The following is a 19,053-nucleotide window of genomic DNA, read 5'->3' as shown; positions in this document are numbered from 1 at the left end:
TTTTTATTAAAGATTTGTCTGCGAGCCAGATGCAGCCTTCAAAAAAGCCACATCTGGCTTGGGAGCCATAGGTTCCTGACCCCTGTGTTAAGTGAAACAAGCCAGGCAGAGAAAGAAAAATATCATATGACCTTACTCATATGAGAAATCAGACGAACAATATAAACTGAGGAGCGGAATAGAGACAGAGGCAGGATCAAAGGATCCAGAAGGAAAGCAGACAAAGGGAAAGGGGATGATAGGGTGATAGGATGGGACAAGAGCAGAAAAGCAAATCCTGGAGAGAAGGGGAGAGGGTGTTATGGGGAGGGAGACAGAGGGGATGTACTGGGGAACATGGGGTACATTAGAATCTATGTAAACACAATAACTTAATAAAATAAAAGTAAATTAAATTAAAATTAAAAAATGAACCAATTACTAACTATAGCAAAATCAGAAATGATATAAGAAAGAAAAGGTAATTATAGTAGTTCATGTGACTCTCTTGTAAATAATGTTTAGTCATAATCAGGTAAACACAAAATGTTAATTTATCTAAATATTATCATCATATGACTATAGTAAGAGGTTATGTGATGAGAGTATGGCTAATTTCCCTAGTATTGAGAGTTCCTACATATCACTTATAAAAAGAAGTCAACCCAATAGAAAAATGTGCAAAGGATATAAACAGACTGTTTAAAGAAAAAAAAAAAAAGGAGAAATGGGTCTTAAAATTATAAAAACAAGTTCAAGTTTCCTCAAAATAAAAGAAAGGAAAATCGAAACCACACTGAGATGTCACTTTTCTCTTAAGCAGACTAACAAAGCTCTAGTAGTTTGGTAACACTCTATGTTGGGAAGAATATGAGTAAACAAGCCTTCTCATACATTGTTGGTAGGGGTATAACTTGGTATGGCAATTTGGCAAGATCTACCAAAGTCACAAAGTTTAGATACCATTTTGGGTTGGACATGAAGATGGATCACCCAGATATCGCTCTTCAAAGAAGGTCTTGCTGTCCCAGCTGCTGGATGTTCTGTCTGCAATTTTCAACTGTCAGCCCATTCAAGTTTTGCCTCAACTTCAAAGAGTTTGCCTCACCTAAGGTCAATGCCTTCCTGGGAAAGCCCACATCCAGTGACTATTGAAGGAGGAAGTATTATAAAGGCCCAGCAATTTCCACTTAATGTGGGCCAATTCTGAGAGGTCATTTCAGCTCCACAGCTTCCCTATGGGGTTGATTGAGGCTGCATGGGGCCCCTCAAAGTTCAGCTTCTCCTTCTGCTCAATCCCACTTCCCCCTTCTTTCCACAGTCAAGGTCATGCTCTAATAAACATACTACCCTCTAAATTTCTGTCCCAGAATCTGCTTCTCAGGAAACCTAACCCATGAAACTTCTGACCCACAACTCCATTTCTAGGAATTTACTCCATAGATTACTCACACAAGCAAAATGATGTATATTTACAATGGATTATTTGCAAGAGTGAAAATTGGAACCATCCTAAATATCTGATTAGATAAATTAGGTATTCCATTGTATAGAGATGTCGAATTAAAGGCATGTCTATTCAATGAATACCACGAAGCTATATAAAAAAAACTTAGTAAGCCCTTTATTTAATTATATGAAAAGATCCTCGAAGTGTGTACATGTGTGTATTAGTATATGTATGAAGGAGGCATAAAAACTAATGTCATTTGTTGCCTTGTGATTTGTATGTCTCAGGGACAGAGGTAGAAGGGAGATTTTTCATAGTATAAATCTTTGTACTTTTTCGATTTTAAACCACATGGATGTGTTACTGTAAAGCCAGTAGTCATGGCTACTATCATAGCAGTCTGGCCCATGCAGGTTCACTCTTGATTCAGACAGATGGTGATGAAAAAATGGAGCCAAGAACTGGTGGGCCATTACCTTTAATCCTAGCTTGCACCTGGCAGGCAAGTAAAAACACACACTGGGCTCCAAAACCCACTCATTCAGTTTCCATAAAGCTACTGACTTATCCAAGTTTCCTAGAATCAAAGGTTTCTAGCTCACTAGCCTTATTCACCTCTGTGCCCCATCTCCTTCTCTCTGCACAAACTCTGCACAAACTGGCTTCTCCTTCAGTATTCTGCCATCTTGGCTGCTTCTGTTCTCCTCCATGTGGCCTTTCTCTGCTCTCCTTTCTCTGCTCTCTTCCCTAATGCTAATCTCAGGAACTGAGAGAGCAAGCTCCCGGTCTGCCCCACTTTATAGTGTAGAAAGCAAAACCTTTAATCCAATATACAAACAAGGAAGTCTCTGATACAAAGTCACTTCTCTGAGGCATAATGGGATTCCTCATGAGAGTGCACCACCCCACATCATGCAATCAGTCAAGGGTGTGGGGAAAAGCTTAGTCTTAAAACTAAGCCTTAGGCTATAACCACCCTGCCTGCTTACAGCCTGTCCCCCACACCCAATGCAAACTATAAGTGAGCAAACATATACCATATTTTAAAACTTATTTGACCAATAGTTACATAATGATTAGAAACAACTTTTACTTGTTGAATTATCTGACTTTTAAAACTATGCATAGTCCCTGAACCATGGCTGATGGCTCAGTGAGTAGAGCATTGGCCTGGTGTATGGATGTCCTAGGTTCTATTCCTGGTCAGGGCACACTGGGGAAGTGACCATCTGCTTCTCTCCCCTTCCTTGTCCCCCTTCTCTCCCTCTTCCTCTCCTGCAGCCAGTGGCTCGATTGGTTTGAGCGTGGCCTCAGGTACTGAGGGTAGCTTGGTCGGTCCGAGCACATCAGCCTCAGGTGCTAAAAAATAGCTTAGTTCTCAAGCATTGGTCCCAGATGGGGTTGCTGGTGGATCCCCACATGCAGGAGTCTGCCTCACTATCTCCTCTCCTCTCAACTAAAAAACTAACAAGCAAAAACTACATATAAAAGACTATATAGGCACAACTTTAACCAAATAAAATTAAATTTAAAAAGATTTACCTGTTAAATAAGAAATAAAAGAACACAGCCCTGGCCAGGTAGCTCAGTTGGTTAGAGTGTTATCTCAATCTGACAAGGTTGTGGGTTTGCTCCTTGGTCAGAGCACATACAAGAATCAATCAATGAGTGCATAAATGTATGGAACAACAAATTGATGTTTTCTTTCTCTCTCTCTCTCTAAATCAATCAATCAATAAAAAATTTTAAATAAATAAAAATAAAAATCATACAGAATGAGTCTCATTAAAAATTACTGTACACACATATAGATAGACACATTGGTACAGTATGGAAAAGTCTAGAAGGATACAAAAACTTAATGGTTATTTTCTGTGGAGAAGAGAACTTATTTTTTTATTTCAGATGTTTCTCAATTGTTTGATTTTAAGGGCATTCATACCTTTGTAATCAGAAAATAATGTTTAAAAATTGTGAGATAAACTAAAACAAACAAACTCAGCCTTAACCAATTAGTTTAGAGGATATTTTAGATGATGCTTTTAGTAAGTAGAAAAGCTAATTATTAAAAATAATTTAAGGAAAAGAATAAGTCTATTTCCTTTGCTTTTTCTCCCTTGTTTAACTTTAATTAATCTGAATAACTGGCTCAAGTAGTCAAATTTTTTAAAACATCTAGAATGGAATAGCAGGGAAAGATAGAAAGCAGCTAGGTCTGTGAAAAGGATTATGTGGTAATTCAGGTGAAGATAGGACCAGTAGTATAGATTCAAATAAATAAATATTTTTAAAATTTAAGGAGAAATAATCAACAGATCTTCTTTATTTGATGGTGTGAATGATTATAAGGAAAGAAAGAGAGTCAATGGATTGTGATGTTATTCCCCAAGAGAAGAAGGAGAAGCACCTTGAGTTACCTTGTTTACTTATATTAAAACAGTGATTTTACACACAGAAAAAAAACCCCATCTAGAATCAGATTTTATTTGGAAATATAAAAAGTTCCTGCAACTGGGATTAGAAATTTTTTTTTGTCTTTTGTAAATCCAGCTGCTTTTGTTCTTATTGATATCATACAATAAACTAAAATCATAAAAGGTAACTACCACCTTGCTACTACTAATAACAGTGGAAATAAAGAGACTAAATAAATTAAAAGGTTCATGATGAATGTTAATCTAGCCCATTTTGGAATGAAATGTAAGAGGGAGAAATTGGGAAGCCCTTAATTTAAAAACAATTGGTCCATATTCCAATTTTACCAATTGTTCCAACAAATCCCTTATGGCACCACCCTTCCCCATACAAGTTAACAGTTTATCGTGAATCAACTGTAATTGTCAGGTCTCTTTAGTTCCTTGTAATATGGTACAGTTACTTCTTCAGCCTGGTTTGGGTTCTTTTGTTGTTGTTTTTGTTTTTTGTCTTCCATGGCAGTTATTTATCATTTTTTAAAATTTTATTTAGAAAATCAAATTTAATGGGATAACATTGATCAATAAGAGTACATAGGTTTTAAGTAAACATTTCTATAGTATTTGAACTGTTGCTTATGTTATGCACCCATTGCCCAAGTCAAACCATTTCCCATTACCATATATTTGTCCCTTTTTACTCCTTTTCCCACAACCTTCCTCTTCCAAGACCTCCTCCTCCTGGTAACCACTTCACTTTTATCTAAGCCCATGAGTTTCAGTTTTATATCCCGCCTATGTGTGAATTCATATAGTTCTTAGCTTTTTCCTGATTTACTTATTTCACTCAGTATAACGTTCTCAAAGTCCATCCATGATGTCGTAAATGTCACTATGTCATCATTTCTTATGACTGAGTAGTATTCCATGTATATATGTGCCACAGCTTCTTTATTCAAGCCTCTGTCGAAGGACAGTTTGGTTGTTTCCATGTCTTAGCCACTGTGAATAATGCTGCGATGAACATGGAGGTGCATGTGTCTTTACATATCAATGTTTTCGAGTTTTGGGGGTAGGTCTCAGTAGATGATTGCTGGGTCATAAGGTAATTCTATTGTTAATTTTTTTGAGGAGCCACCATACTTTCTTCTATAATGGCTGTACCAGTTTACATTCCCACCAGCAGTGATTAAGGGTTCCTTTTTCTCCACAGCCTCTCCAACACTTATTATCTGTCTTGTGGATAATAGCCAATTTAAGAGGTATGAGGTCGTATTTTATTGTAGTTTTGATTTGCATTTCTCTAACAGCTAGTGAAAATGAGCATCTTTTTATATTTGTATGTTCTCTTGGGAGGAGTGTCTGTTCAGGTCCTCTCCCCATTTTTAAATTGGTTTGCTTCTTTGTTGCTGAGCTTTGTTAGTTTTTTTTTTATCTATTTTGGATATTAACTCCATATCAAGCTGTTGTTAGCAAATATCATCTCCCATTTATTTAGATTACTTTAAATATTGTTGTTAGTTTCTTTTACTGTGCAGAAGTTTTTTAGTTTGATATAATACCATCCACTTATTGTTGCCTTTACTTCCTGTGCCTTTGGCATCAAATTCATAAACTATTCTTTACAGCCAAAGTTCATGGGTTTAGTACTTATGTTTTCTTCTATGTAATTTATTGTTTCAGTTCTTATATTTAGGTCTTTGATGCATTTTAAATTAAAATTTTTTCCTTTTTTTTTTTTTTGTATTTTTCTGAAGCTAGAAACGGGGAGAGACAGTCAGACAGACTCCTGCATGCGCCCGACCGGGATCCACCCGGCATGCCCACCAGGAGGCGACGCTCTGCCCACCAGGGGGCGATGCTCTGCCCCTCCAGGGCATCGCTCTGTCGCGACCAGAGCCACTCTAGCGCCTGGGGCAGAGGCCAAGGAACCATCCCCAGCGCCCGGGCCATCTTTGCTGCAATGGAGCCTCGGCTGCGGGAGGGGAAGAGAGAGACAGAGAGGAAGGAGAGGGGGAGGGGTGGAAAAGCAGATGGGCGCTTCCCCTGTGTGCCCTGGCTGGGAATCGAACCCGGGACCCCTGCATGCCAGGCTGACACTCTACCACTGAGCCAACCAGCCAGGGCTCATTTTAAATTAATTTTTGTGCAAGGGGTCAAACTGTAGTCAAGTTTTAATCTTTTGCATGTGGTTTTCCAATTTTTCTAGCACCATTTATTAAAGAGGCTTTCTTTTCTCCACTGTGTGTTTCTGGCTCCTTTATCAAAGATTATTTGTCCATATATATGTGGTTTTATTGCTGGGCTCTCAATTCTGTTCCATGAGTCTATGTATCTGTTTTTCTGCCAATACCATGCTGGAGATTTATTTATTTATTTATTTACTTATTTATTTATTTATTATTTTTGTATTTTTCTGAAGTGAGAAGAGGCAGAGAGGCAAACTCTGCATGCTCCTGACTGGGATCCATCCGGCATGTCCACTAGGGGGCAATGTTCTGCCCATCTGGGGCATTGCTCTGCTGCAACTGGAGCCATTCTAGTGCCTGAGGCAGAGGCCATGGAGCCATCCTCAGCGACCCGGCCAACTTTGCTCCAATGGATCCTTGGCTGTGGGAGGGGAAGAGAGAGACAGAGAAAGGTGAGGGGGAAGGGTAGAGAAGCAGATGGGCACTTCTGTGTGCCCTGACTGAAAATCAAACCTGGAACTATCACTCACCAGGCCGATGCTCTATCACTTAGCCACCTGGTTAGAGCCAATACTATGCTGTTTTGATTATTGTGGCTCTGTAGTATAATTTGAAGTTAGGCAGTGTGATATTGGCTGATGATTTGTCATATATGGCCTTTATTATGTTGAGGTACTTTCCTTCTACACTCATTTTATTGAGTGTCTTAAACATAAATGGATGTTTTTTCTTATCGAATGCCTTTTATGAATCTATTGACAAAATCATATGATTTTTGTCTTTTGTTTTGTTGATGTGGTGTATTACATTGATTGATTTATATATGTTGAACCATCCTAGTGCTCCTGGAATGAATCCCATTTGGTCATAATGTATTATTTTTTTAATGTTGTATTTGATTTGCGAGTATTCTGTTTAGAATTTTTGTATCTGTATTCATTAGAAATGTTGGTCTACAGTTGTCCTTTTTTGTGTTGTCCTTGTCAGGTTTTGGTATCAGGGTTATGTTGGCCTCATAAAATGTGTTATGGAGTATTACTTTTTCTTCTAAATTTTGGAAGGTTTGAGAAGGATAGGTACCAAACCTTCTTTTAATGTTTGGTAGAATTCACTAATGTAGTCATGTGGTCCTGGACTTGCATTTTTGGGGAGGTTTTTTGATAGTTGTTTCTATCTTCCCTGCTTATGAGTCTATTTAGAATTTCTACTTCTTCATGAATCCCTCTAGGATGATTGTATAGTTCTAGACATGAAAATTATTTAATAGGAAATTCCTTAATGTGGGGTTAGTTGATATTTCATCATGATTAGATTCAAACTTCTTAGGTTATTACATCAGGAGGCACATGATCAATGATCAAAGTGTTTCTAGTTTCTCCACTGTATGATAACTATTTTCCTCTTTCAATAGTACACAATCTATGGGAAGATACTTTAGAAACCCAAAAATATGCTGCTTTTCATCAGTCTTACCCCCTAGATTTAGAATCCACTCATGATGTTTCTCAAAACCAATGTTTTCTTTGATAGTTGAAAAATAGTGATTATTACAACTCCTCTACTCTCTCTGTGTTTATATATCAGTAGGTAGTCTCTTTTAAGAAATAATTTTCTTTTCTACCTATCCCTCTCTCTTTAGTACAGAATAATGGATTCTTATTTTATTTAATGAATACTAATTCATTATTATTCTTAGTTTGATACTCTAGTTATCCCAGATAAGGCTAATGAGAGGGTCTTCAAGCTGGCTCCTGTGATATGCCTCCATTTTATTTTATGAGCACTTCCTTATTTAGCACAACAATGTGTTCCAGGTCATCTTGTATCTTCCTGCCCTAGTTATCAAATTAGCTGTTTTCTCCAATAAGTCCAGATTCTTTTTCACGAGCAAAAGTCTATAGAGATCAAGGTCTGGGCAGTGAGTCTTTAATTTTGAAGTTACTTTAAATCACAAAATCAAGAGGAATAGGTTTTCACCAGTTAGCTCAATCAGAGCCTCAACTTGAACCACCAAGATTGTGGGTTTGATCCCAGATCAGAGCACATATGGGAAGAGACCAATGAATGCACAACTAAGTAGAACAACAAATAAATGCTTTTCTCTCTCTCTGGCTCTTCAATTAAAAAAAATTTTTTTTAATCAAGTCTGACCAGGCAGTGGTACAGTGGATAGAGCATTGGATTGGGACACAGAAGACCCAGGTTCAAAACCCCAAGGTCACCAGCTTGAGCACAGGCTCACCAGCTTGAGCACAGGGTCACTGGCTTGAGCGTGGGATCATAGACATGACCCCATGGTCTGCTGGCTTGAGCCCAAAGGTCACTGGCTTGAAGCCCAAGGTTGCTGGCTTGAGCAAGGGATCACTCACTCTGCTGTAGCTGTCCCCTGTAAGGTGACCAACTTTTTTACAATGAAAAAGAGAACTAAAATAAATTGAAGAAAACAATATCGTAAATAAAAGAAACATTTATTTATTGTAACAATAATACACTATTATATAATAAATGATAATAAAAACATTTGTAATATTTTATATTGTAATTATGCTTACATGCCTATTAATTTTTAATAATAATTGTAAGAAAAAAGTACTCACTGGAGAGAGGGATTCTGGGCACTGTGTGGAGCCTTCCCATCTCCGGTGAACCCCAAGTGCCCTTGGTTGAGGCCTAGACAACAAGGGGGCCCACAAGGAGGAGAAATAAAGAAGTAATGTTGGGAAAAACCAACTTTGGACTAAACTAAGAGGACTCTAAAACCAAGGAACACTGAAGAAGCCACACTGAGACTGGTAGGAAAAGTGAAAACACAGAGAGGGCTTCCCAGCTCCCTGGAGCAAATGGCAGCCCGGAGAGACTTGTGTGGTGGGAAGTGAGCTTAGCAGAGAGGGGAGAGTCCTGAGCCTCAGGAACAAAGCCCCAGCCTACAGCCCCAGAGCCTAGAAGAGGCAGATGGACAGTATTTAACTGCGAAACAAGTCAGGATACTGTTTGTAAGAAAGAGACAGATTTCTCAGACCCAGGATTCTTCTTAAAGGGACCACACAGAAAACCTCTCTCACAACCACTCACCCAGGGCTCCAGGGGATGGGGAGAGAGGAGAGGACCAAAGTAGCGGGAAGAGAGTGTAATCTAGGAGGCACAGGGAGAAGCACTTTGAAGACAGCCACCCTAAACCCTGGGCTGAGTCGCTCCCCAAATCTGATGTGAATATTTCCCCGGGAAATAGCAATACCAGCAAAGGGAAGCAGACACCAGCCAAACAAGCTCTCCTACTGCACTCAGAGCAGAGTCGCTTAGAAGGAGGGAGTTTTCAGGACTACAGGATGGAGTGTTACGGTCTGAGCTCCAGCGCCCCCACCCACACAGCTGAGGGCTGCTGGAGGATGGGCAAGGGCAGGATGTGGAAGCACGGTTCTGTTGGCAAGGGCAGAAGCTGGCCAGCCACGACTGAGGCCTGGGTGTGAGCTCAGTCTTGCCCAGCAAGGGTGGAAGGGACATGCGAAAGTGGTCAGGCCTAGCTGTGGACCCACTTGCAATCCCACCTGTGGGGGCAAAGCAAGAGCCCCAGAAGGGGTGGAGACCCGCTGCTGAGCAAGGGCGCGGGTGCACAGCCTTGCTGGGCCTGTGAAACCGAGGCTTGTAGCTGACCTGCAAGCTGGCTCCTCCCACAGGGGCGGGGTAAAAGCCCGGAAACAGGCAGAGACCCGCAACTGAGCAAAGGAGCTCACCCGTGCTTGCGGCCGGCCCTGGGTGCACTGCATAACCCCACCCGTGGCGGTGGGGCGAAGGCCGAGGCTGCCAGGGCTCACAAGATCACAGACCCTTCCATGGAGGAGAGGCAGAAACTGCAACAGCCCCAGCTGTTGGGCACAGGCAACACCCATACCCGAATGCCCTAGGCAGCAGCAGCAGAGCAGGAGGAGGACCTGCAGACATACCACACCTAGAGAAGACAGAGGCCACACCCATTGGACTCCAGTATCTAAAACCTTCTTATACACAGACAAAATGGGAAGGCAGAGATATGCAACACAAATGAATCAAGAGAAATCCCCAGAAAAGGACCTTAATGAGTCAGATATAACCAAATTACCGGATAAAGAGTTTAAAATAACGATTGTTAGGATGTCCAAAGATCTTAGAACAACAATAGATTGTCATTACGAACACCTAAAAAAGACATAGCAAATATAAAAAAGGACATTGAAATAATAAAAAAGAATCAGTCAGAAATGACAAATACAATATCAGAAATGAAGACCACAATGGAAGGAATTAAAAGCAGGATAAATGAATCTGAGGATCAAATCAGCGAGTTAGAGGACAAGATAAATGAAGGCACAGAAGCAGAGCAGAAAAAAGAAAAGAAACTCAAAAAGTCTGAGGAAACTCTTAGAGAGCTCTGTGACAACATGAAGAGAAATAACATCTGCATCATAGGGGTTCCTGAAGAAGAAGAGAAAAAACAAGGGATAGAGACTTTGTTTAATCATATCATAGCTGAAAACTTCCCTAAATTAATGCAGGAAAATGTGTCACAAGTTCAAGAAACACAGAGAACTCCATTAAAGAGAAACCCAAAGAAATCTACACCAAGACACATTATAATTAAAATACCAAAGCTAAGTGATAAAGAGAAAATATTAAAAGCTGCTAGAAAAAAAAAGTCTATCATCTACAAAGGAGCCCCCATAAGGATGACATCCAACTTCTCAACAGAAACACTTGAGGCCAGAAGGGAATGGCAAGAAATAATCAAAGTAATGCAGAACAAGAGCCTACAATCAAGACTTCTTTATCCAGCAAGGCTATCATTTAAAATCGAAGGAGAAATAAAAACCTTCCCAGGTAAAAAAAAAAAAAACTCAAGGAATTCACTACAACCAAACCAATGCTGCAAGAAATGCTAAGGGGCCTGTTGTAAACAGATCAAAAAGAAAAGAGAATATAGCAAAAGAGGAATACAGCATTAAAGAATAAAATGGCAATAAACAACTACATATCAATAATAATCTTAAATGTAAATGGATTAAATGATCTGATCAAAAGACATAGGGTAGCTGCGTGGATAAGAAAACAGGACCTATACATATGATGTCTACAAGAGACACACTTTGAGACAAAAGATGCACATAGACTGAAGGTAAAAGGAAGGAAAAAAATATTTCATGCAAATGCAAATGAAAAAAAAGCTGGAGTAGCAATACTTATTTCAGAAAAAATGGACTTTAAAACAAAGGCTATAGTAAGAGATAAAGAAGGTCACTACATAATGATAAAAGGAGAAATCCAACAGGAAGATATAACCATTATAAATATCTACGTACCTAATATAGGAAAACCTAAATATATAAAGGAGACTTTGATGGATATATAGGGCAAGATTCACAGCAATACTGTAATAGTAGGGGGTTTCAATACTCCACTAACATCAATAGATAGATCCTCAAGAAAGAAAATTAACAAAGAAACAGCAGCCTTAAAGGACACACTAGATCAACTGGATTTAATAGATATCTTCAGAACCTTTCACCCTAAAGCAGCAGCATATACTGTGTCCGTAAAGCCACGGTTCTCTTTTGACCAGTCACAGGAAAGTAACAAAAGACGATAGAAATGTGCAATCTGCACCAAATAAAAGGAAAACTCTCCTAGTTTCATACCTATCCCGTGCAGTTTGATGTGGGCTCACGCACAGAGTTTTTTAGGGCTCCTTAGGTAGCTATCTCGTACAGCCTCTGACTGATGGCCTACCAGAATGGGGTTTCTTCACCAAACTGCATGTTTCCTTCAACTGCTTATCCCACCGAGTAATGTTATTCTTATGTAGTGGCGCTTCATTATAAACGCACCGATATTCACATTGCACTTTGGTCACGGATTCGAATTTAGCAAGCCACAGAACACACTGAACTTTCCTCTGTACTGTCCACATCTCGACTGCCATGGCCGTGGGCTGCTCTGCTGTACACACAGTGTTACGTTATCATCTGCGCACATGCTGCCACATCATCCTACAGAAACTAAAAGGGTTTTTCTTTAATTTGGTGCAAATATCACATTTCTATCATCCTTTGTTGCTTTCCTGTGATTGGTCAAAAGTGCACCATGACTTTACGAACACGCTGTATATTCTTTTCAAGTGCTCATGGTACATTCTCTAGGATAGACCACATGTTAGGGCACAAAAGCAGTCTCAACAAATTTAAGAAGATTGAAATCATATCAAGCATCTTCTCTGATCACAATGGCATGAAACTAGAAATCAACTACAAAAGAAAAGCTGAAAAATACTCAAACACTTGGAAACTAAATAGCATGTTACTAAATAACAAATGGGTTAACAATGAGAGCAAGAAACAAATAAAAAATTCCTAGAAACGAATGATAATGAGCATACATCAACTCAAAATTTATGCAAAAGTAGTCCTGAGAGGGAAGTTCATAGCAGTACAGGCATATCTTAAGAAGGTAGAAAAAGCTCAAATAAACAACTTGACCCTGCATCTATAAGAACTAGAAAAAGAATAGAAAGTAAAGCCCAGAGCTAGTAGAAGGAAGGAAATAATAAAGATCAGAGCAGAAATAAATGACATAGAGGCTAAAGAAACAATACAGAGGATCAATAAAACCAGGAGATGGTTCTTTGGAAAGGTAAACAAGATTGATGAACCTTTAACCAGACTCACCAAGAAAAAAGAGAGGACCCAAATAAATAAAATTAGAAATGAGAGTGAAGAAATAACAACTGACACAACAGAAATACAAAATATTGTAAAAAAATACTATGAAGAACTGTATGACAAAAAACTAGACAACCTAGATAAAATGGACAAATTCCTTGAAACATATAATCCTCCAAAAATCAATCTGGAAGAATCAGAAAACCTAAACAGACCAATTAAAACAAATGAGATCGAAACAGTTATCAAAAAACTCCCAAGAAAGAAAAGTCCTGGGCCTGATGGCTTCACATGTGAATTATAACAAATATTCAAAGAAGAACTAATTTCTATCCTTTTCAAGCTATTTCAAAAAATTCAAGAGGAAGGAAGACTTCCAAGCTCCTTTTATGAGGCGAGCATAATTCTGATTCCAAAACCAGGCAAAGACAAAACAAAGAAAATTATAGGCCAATATCCCTGATGAATTTAGATGCTAAAATCCTGAAGAAAATATTAGCAAACTGGATCCAGCAATATATGAAAAAAAATCATACATCATAATCAAGTGGGATTTATTCTGAGTAGGCAAGGCTGGTACAATATTTGCAAATCAATCAATGTGATTCATAACATAAAAAAAAGGAAGGAGAAAAATCACATGATAATTTCAATAAATGCAGAAAAAGCATCTGATAAAATCCAGCACCAATTTATTATCAAAACTCTCAGCAAAGTGGAAATACAGGGAACATAATTCAACATGATAAAGGCAATCTATGACAAACCCACAGCCAACATCATACTCAATGGGCAAAAATTAAAAGCTATCCTCTTAAGATCAGGAACAAGGCAGGGTTGCCCCCTTTCACCACTCTTATTCAACATAGTTCTGGAAGTCCTAGCCACAGCAATCAGACAAGAAAAAGAAATAAAAGAAATCCAAATTAATAAAGAAGATGTAAAACTATCATTATTTGCAGATGGTATGTTATTGTATATAGAAAACCCTAAAGTCTCAGTCAAAAAACTACTGGACCTGATAAATGAATTCAGCAAGGTGCAAGATATAAAATTAATACTCAGAAATCAGAGGCATTTTTAAACATCAACATGAACTGTCAGAAAGAGAAATTAAGGAAACAATCCCCTTTAGTATTGCAACCAAAAAAATAAAGTACCTAGAAGTAAATTTTACCAAGGAAATTAAAGACTTGTACTCAGAAAATGATAAAACATTGACAAAAGAAATCAGGAAAGATACAAGTGGAAGCATATACTGTTCTCATGGTTAGGAAGAATAAACATCATTAAAATGTCTATATTACCCAAAGCAATTTATAAATTCAATGCAATACCAATTAAAATACCAATGACATACTTTAAAGATACAGAACACATATTCCAAAAATTCATATGGAACCAAAAAAGAATACAAATAACCTTAGCAATTTTGGAAAGAAAGAATAAAGTGGGTGGTATCATACTTCTTGATATCAAGTTATACTACAAGGTCATTGTACTCAAAACAGCCTGGTACTGGCATAAAAACAGGCATATAGATCAATGGAACAGAACAGAGAACCCAGAAATAAACCCACACCTTTATGGACAACTGATATTTGACAAAGGAGGTAAGAACATACAATGGAGTAAAGACAGCCTGTTTTACAAATGGTGTTGGGAAATTTGGACATCTACCTGCAAAAAAATGAAACTAGACCAGCAACTTACACCATTCACAAAAATAAACTCAAAATGGATAAAAGACTTAAATGTGAGCCATAAAACCATAAGCATCTTAGAAGAAAACATAGGCAGTAAGCTCTCTGACATCTCTTGTTGCAATATATTTGCCGATTTATCTCCACGGGCAAGTGAAATAAAAGACAGGATAAACAAATGGGACTATTTCAAACTAAAAAGCTTTAGCACAGCTAAAGACAATAAGAATAGAATAAAAAGACAAACTACACAATGGGAGAACATATTTGACAATACGTCTGATAAGGGGTTCATGTCCAAAATTTATAATCTATGGCCTTACCACCCTGAATACGCCTGATCTCAAAATTTATAAAGAACTTGTAAAACTCAACATCAGGAAGACAAACAATCCAATCAAAAAATGCGCAATAGAAATGAATAGACACTTCTCCAAAGAGGACATACAGATGGCCAATAAGCATATGAAAAAAATGCTCAACATCACTAATCACTTAGAGAAATGCAAATTAAAACCACAATGAGATATCACCTCACACCAGTCAGAATGGCGCTCATCAACAAAACAACACAGAATAAGTGCTGGAGAGGATGTGGAGAAAAGGGAACCCTCCTGCACTGCTGGTGGGAATGCAGACTGGTGCAGCCACTGTGGAAAACAGTATGGAGATTCCTCAAGAAATTAAAAATTGAACTGCCTTTTGACTCAACTATCCCACTTTTAGGAATATACCCCAAGAACACCATAGCACTATTTCAAAAGGAGAAATGCACCTCCATGTTTATGGCCGCATTGTTCACAATAGCGAAAATCTAGAAACAGCCCAAGTATCCGTCAGTGGACAAGTAGATTAAAAAGCTTTGGTACATATATACTATGGAATACTACTCAGCCATAAGAAATGATGACATCGGATCATTTACAACAACATGGATGGACCTTGATAATATTATACTGAGAGAAATAAGTAAATCAGAAAAAACTAAGAACTATATTATTTCATACATAGGTGGGACATAAAAATGAGACTCAGAGACATGGATAAGAGGGTTTTGGTTATGGGGCAGGGAGGGGGAGGGAAGAGGGTGAAAGGGTGGGGCACAAAGAAAACCAGGTAGAAGGTGACGGAAGACAATGTTTTTTGGTTGATGGGTATGTAACATAATCAAATGTCAAAATTACCTGGAGATGTTTTCTCTGAACATATGTACCCTGATTTATCAATGTCACCACATTAAAATTAATAATAATTTAAAAAAAGAAAAAAGTACTCATTTAGATACAAGTACATCATATCACGCACAATGGATCGCCTCTGCATCGATCGAATACCAACATTTATAGATTAATCTTCCAATATCAAAAAGGAGGACATGTAGGAGAACACTTTTTGAGAGAGGGCAGAACTTAACAAAAGAAGGACTGTCTTACCTAAAGGAGGATGATTGGTCATTTTACACCCTTCCCCCACCCATCAAGGCACATATGAGAAAGCTATCAATGAATAACTAAGGTGCCTCAACAAAGTATTGATACTTCTCATTTCTCTCCCTTCCTGTCTGTCTGTCCCTATCTGTCCCTCTCTCTGACTTTCTCTGTTTCTGTCAAAAAAAAAAATCAATAAGAATATACACTAATTTTAAAAAATCATCATATTTATGGCTGATTTAACTATTACCCCCCTCCACCCTTACCTCATGGCAGGAAAGAAGGAAACTTTAGGCTTGTATATTTTGTCTTATTTACTTCTTATTTACTTGAATATAATTAATAATGGCTACAATTAGCAAAGAACACCCACTGCAATGCCCACTGGATTGTAGGTCTCTAGGTTGCTACTTGTCCTATAATATACCCTCAAAAGAAATTTTTGTCCTGACCTGTGGTGGCGCAGTGGATAAAGCATCTGACATGGAACACTGAGGTCACTGTTTGAAACCCTGGGCTTGCTTGGTCAAGGCACATATGGAAGCAACTATGAGTCAATGCTTCCCCCTCCTACCTACCCTCCTTTACCTCTTTCTCCTGTCTCTAAAAATCAAAAAATGAAATCTTAAAAAAAAGGAAGAATTTTGTGATGGAAGACTCCACAGGTTCTGAAATACTATAAGGAATCTGTGAAACCCTGAAGACAAGTGTAGTTAAACACAGGGTATTTCATTGATTTTATTTTAAAGAAATTGTATCAAAGCTCTACAAAATAACACATTTTGAAATTACATGCTTGTTTAATCCAGTGATGTAGTGTATTAGAAACTGCTGTGGTGACATCTTGTATTATTATTTTTATGTGATAAAGGTAGATGTACTACAAAAGGTTTGAGGACCTGGCCAGTTGGCTCAGTGGTAGAGTGTGGGCCTAGTGTGTGGATGTCCCAGATTTGACTCCTGGTCAGGGCACACAAGAGAAGTAGCCATCTGCTTCTCTACTCCTCTCCTCTCCCGTCTCTCTCTTTCTCTCTCTCTCTTCCTTTTCCACAGCCATGGTACAAATGGTTCGAGCAAGTTGGCCCCCCCCTAGCTGAAGATGGCTAGGTGGAGCCTCCACCTCAGGCACTAAAAATAGCTCAGTTTCTGAGCAATGATCCTAGATGGGCAGAGTATCCCTAGAAGAGGGCTTGTCAGGTAGATCCCTGCATAGGCACATGCGGGAGTCTGTATCTCTTGTCTCCCCTCCTCTCACTTAAAAGAAAAGTTTAAAATACGTACATCTATTTCTATTTTAACTGAATGAAATTAAACATGTACCCTTTCTCTTGATAACACAGATTTTCAACTTTTGAAATACTGAAGATGAAATTTAAAAATCATATTTTATGTATGCTAGTACTAGGGGCAAGGACCAAATCTATTTCTTTGTTCCATATATTAGTATTCATTCTCAAACCCATCATTATATGGCAATCACCTGGATCACTTTTTAAAATCCAAATACCTGAGTACCACCTGGTCCAATTAAACAGAACATCTCATGGTCCAGGAATCTGCATTTTAAAAATCTCTCCAGGTAATTCTGAGATATTTGATAATCAAACTAACTTGGAAATTATTGAACATGGCAAAAAATATATTTATACCAGGGTGTAAGTCTATTTACATATATAAATTGCTCAAGGGCAGGAACAGTGATTATACATTTTTATAAGCCCGGAACCTATTATGAGCCTTGCATATAGTAGGCATTGAATACCTATATGCTTGTAAAAAGAATTTTGACTTCACATTTAATTGGAGCTTTAATAATAGTTTGTACAGAGGACAGAAACCCATTTTAGTGTTATTATATATTCATGTGACAGGAACCACCTTGCAAAGCATCTTGAAAGACAAAGATAATTGAATTAGTGGACTGATTTCTAATGCAGAATGTAGTTTTATTCAGTTATGACCCTGAATTATGCTAACTTACTCTATGCTCCTGAAAAATAAAAAATACTTACATGTATAAGATTGGTCTAGTCTGTAAATTTTCTCTGTCTTGTTTCACTTTCTATTAAATGTTCTACTTGATGCCGAAATGGCTAAACATAAAACCCCATACTAGCTTACATTTGTATGGTTTAAGACAATGATTCTTAACATGTGGTCCAAGGACTCCACGGGGTTCCTGAAATCCATAAGGTCAGTGATCCATAAGGTCAAGACTTTTTTCTTAATAATAAGGTGTTATTTGCCTTTATATCTCCCATTCTCTGAGTGTACAGTGGAGTTTTCTAGAGGCTACCTGATGTGTGATAGTGAAGCAAATTAATGAAGAAAAGATAAGAGAATCAGCTGTTTTCTATAGACATTAAAGGAATTTATAAGAATGTAAAACCACGCTGTTGTTCTATTTCTTGGAAAATATAGTTATTATTCATAAAAATGTTATTTATATCAACATAATGGGTTTTTATTATTATTATTATTGCATAGGAAAGCTCTTCTAAATCTTTATTTAAAAAATATTTTATGCAATTGTTTTGCAATACTTTTATTTAAAGTCTTTGTCAAAAATGGGTTTATTAGTTTTTGAATTACTAAGTACACTTAAAATTTTTATTAAACTATTTCAGTTTTAATTTTTAATATAAGTATTTATAGATATAGCATGCATAAACAAAAATTGCTTGGAGTACTCAGTAATTTTTAAGTGTAAAGGGTTTTGAAGACCAAACAGTTTGAGAACTAGTGACTCATGTTTTTACATCTCATTTAATAACTAGCTCAAATGGTTATTTAGTTTTATATAGATAATTATTACCTAAAATCAGGATTGAATTTCACCAATTCTTAAACATTGATTTTTTTTTTTCTAAATTGAATTTTCTTTTTTTCCTTGTTCTGAGAAACAGTTGACTCAGCTATTAATTCAGGTTCCATGAGTCTCCAAAGTGTTCCTTCGTAATCTCTGACATAGTCTGAAATTTCTATCATCAGAGTTGATGAACATGTTGCTTGGGAAAGATACCATGCTGAGTGGCTACTAATAAATGGGGCAGGATTTTCTTAATAGATTTCCCATTTAACAGAGAACAGGCTCCAAATGGAAGGAGACACAGAAGAGGCATATTTTGATGGCTAAGAATCAAATCAGCAGGGTTTTCAACTTCTGAGGCAAGGTAGATCCAGAGGACAACATATTGAAGAA

The sequence above is a fragment of the Saccopteryx leptura genome, chromosome 9 (genome assembly GCF_036850995.1).
Source record: "Saccopteryx leptura isolate mSacLep1 chromosome 9, mSacLep1_pri_phased_curated, whole genome shotgun sequence".
NCBI classification, from domain to species: Eukaryota; Metazoa; Chordata; class Mammalia; order Chiroptera; family Emballonuridae; genus Saccopteryx; species Saccopteryx leptura.
Note: the sequence above shows the minus strand (reverse complement) of the source record.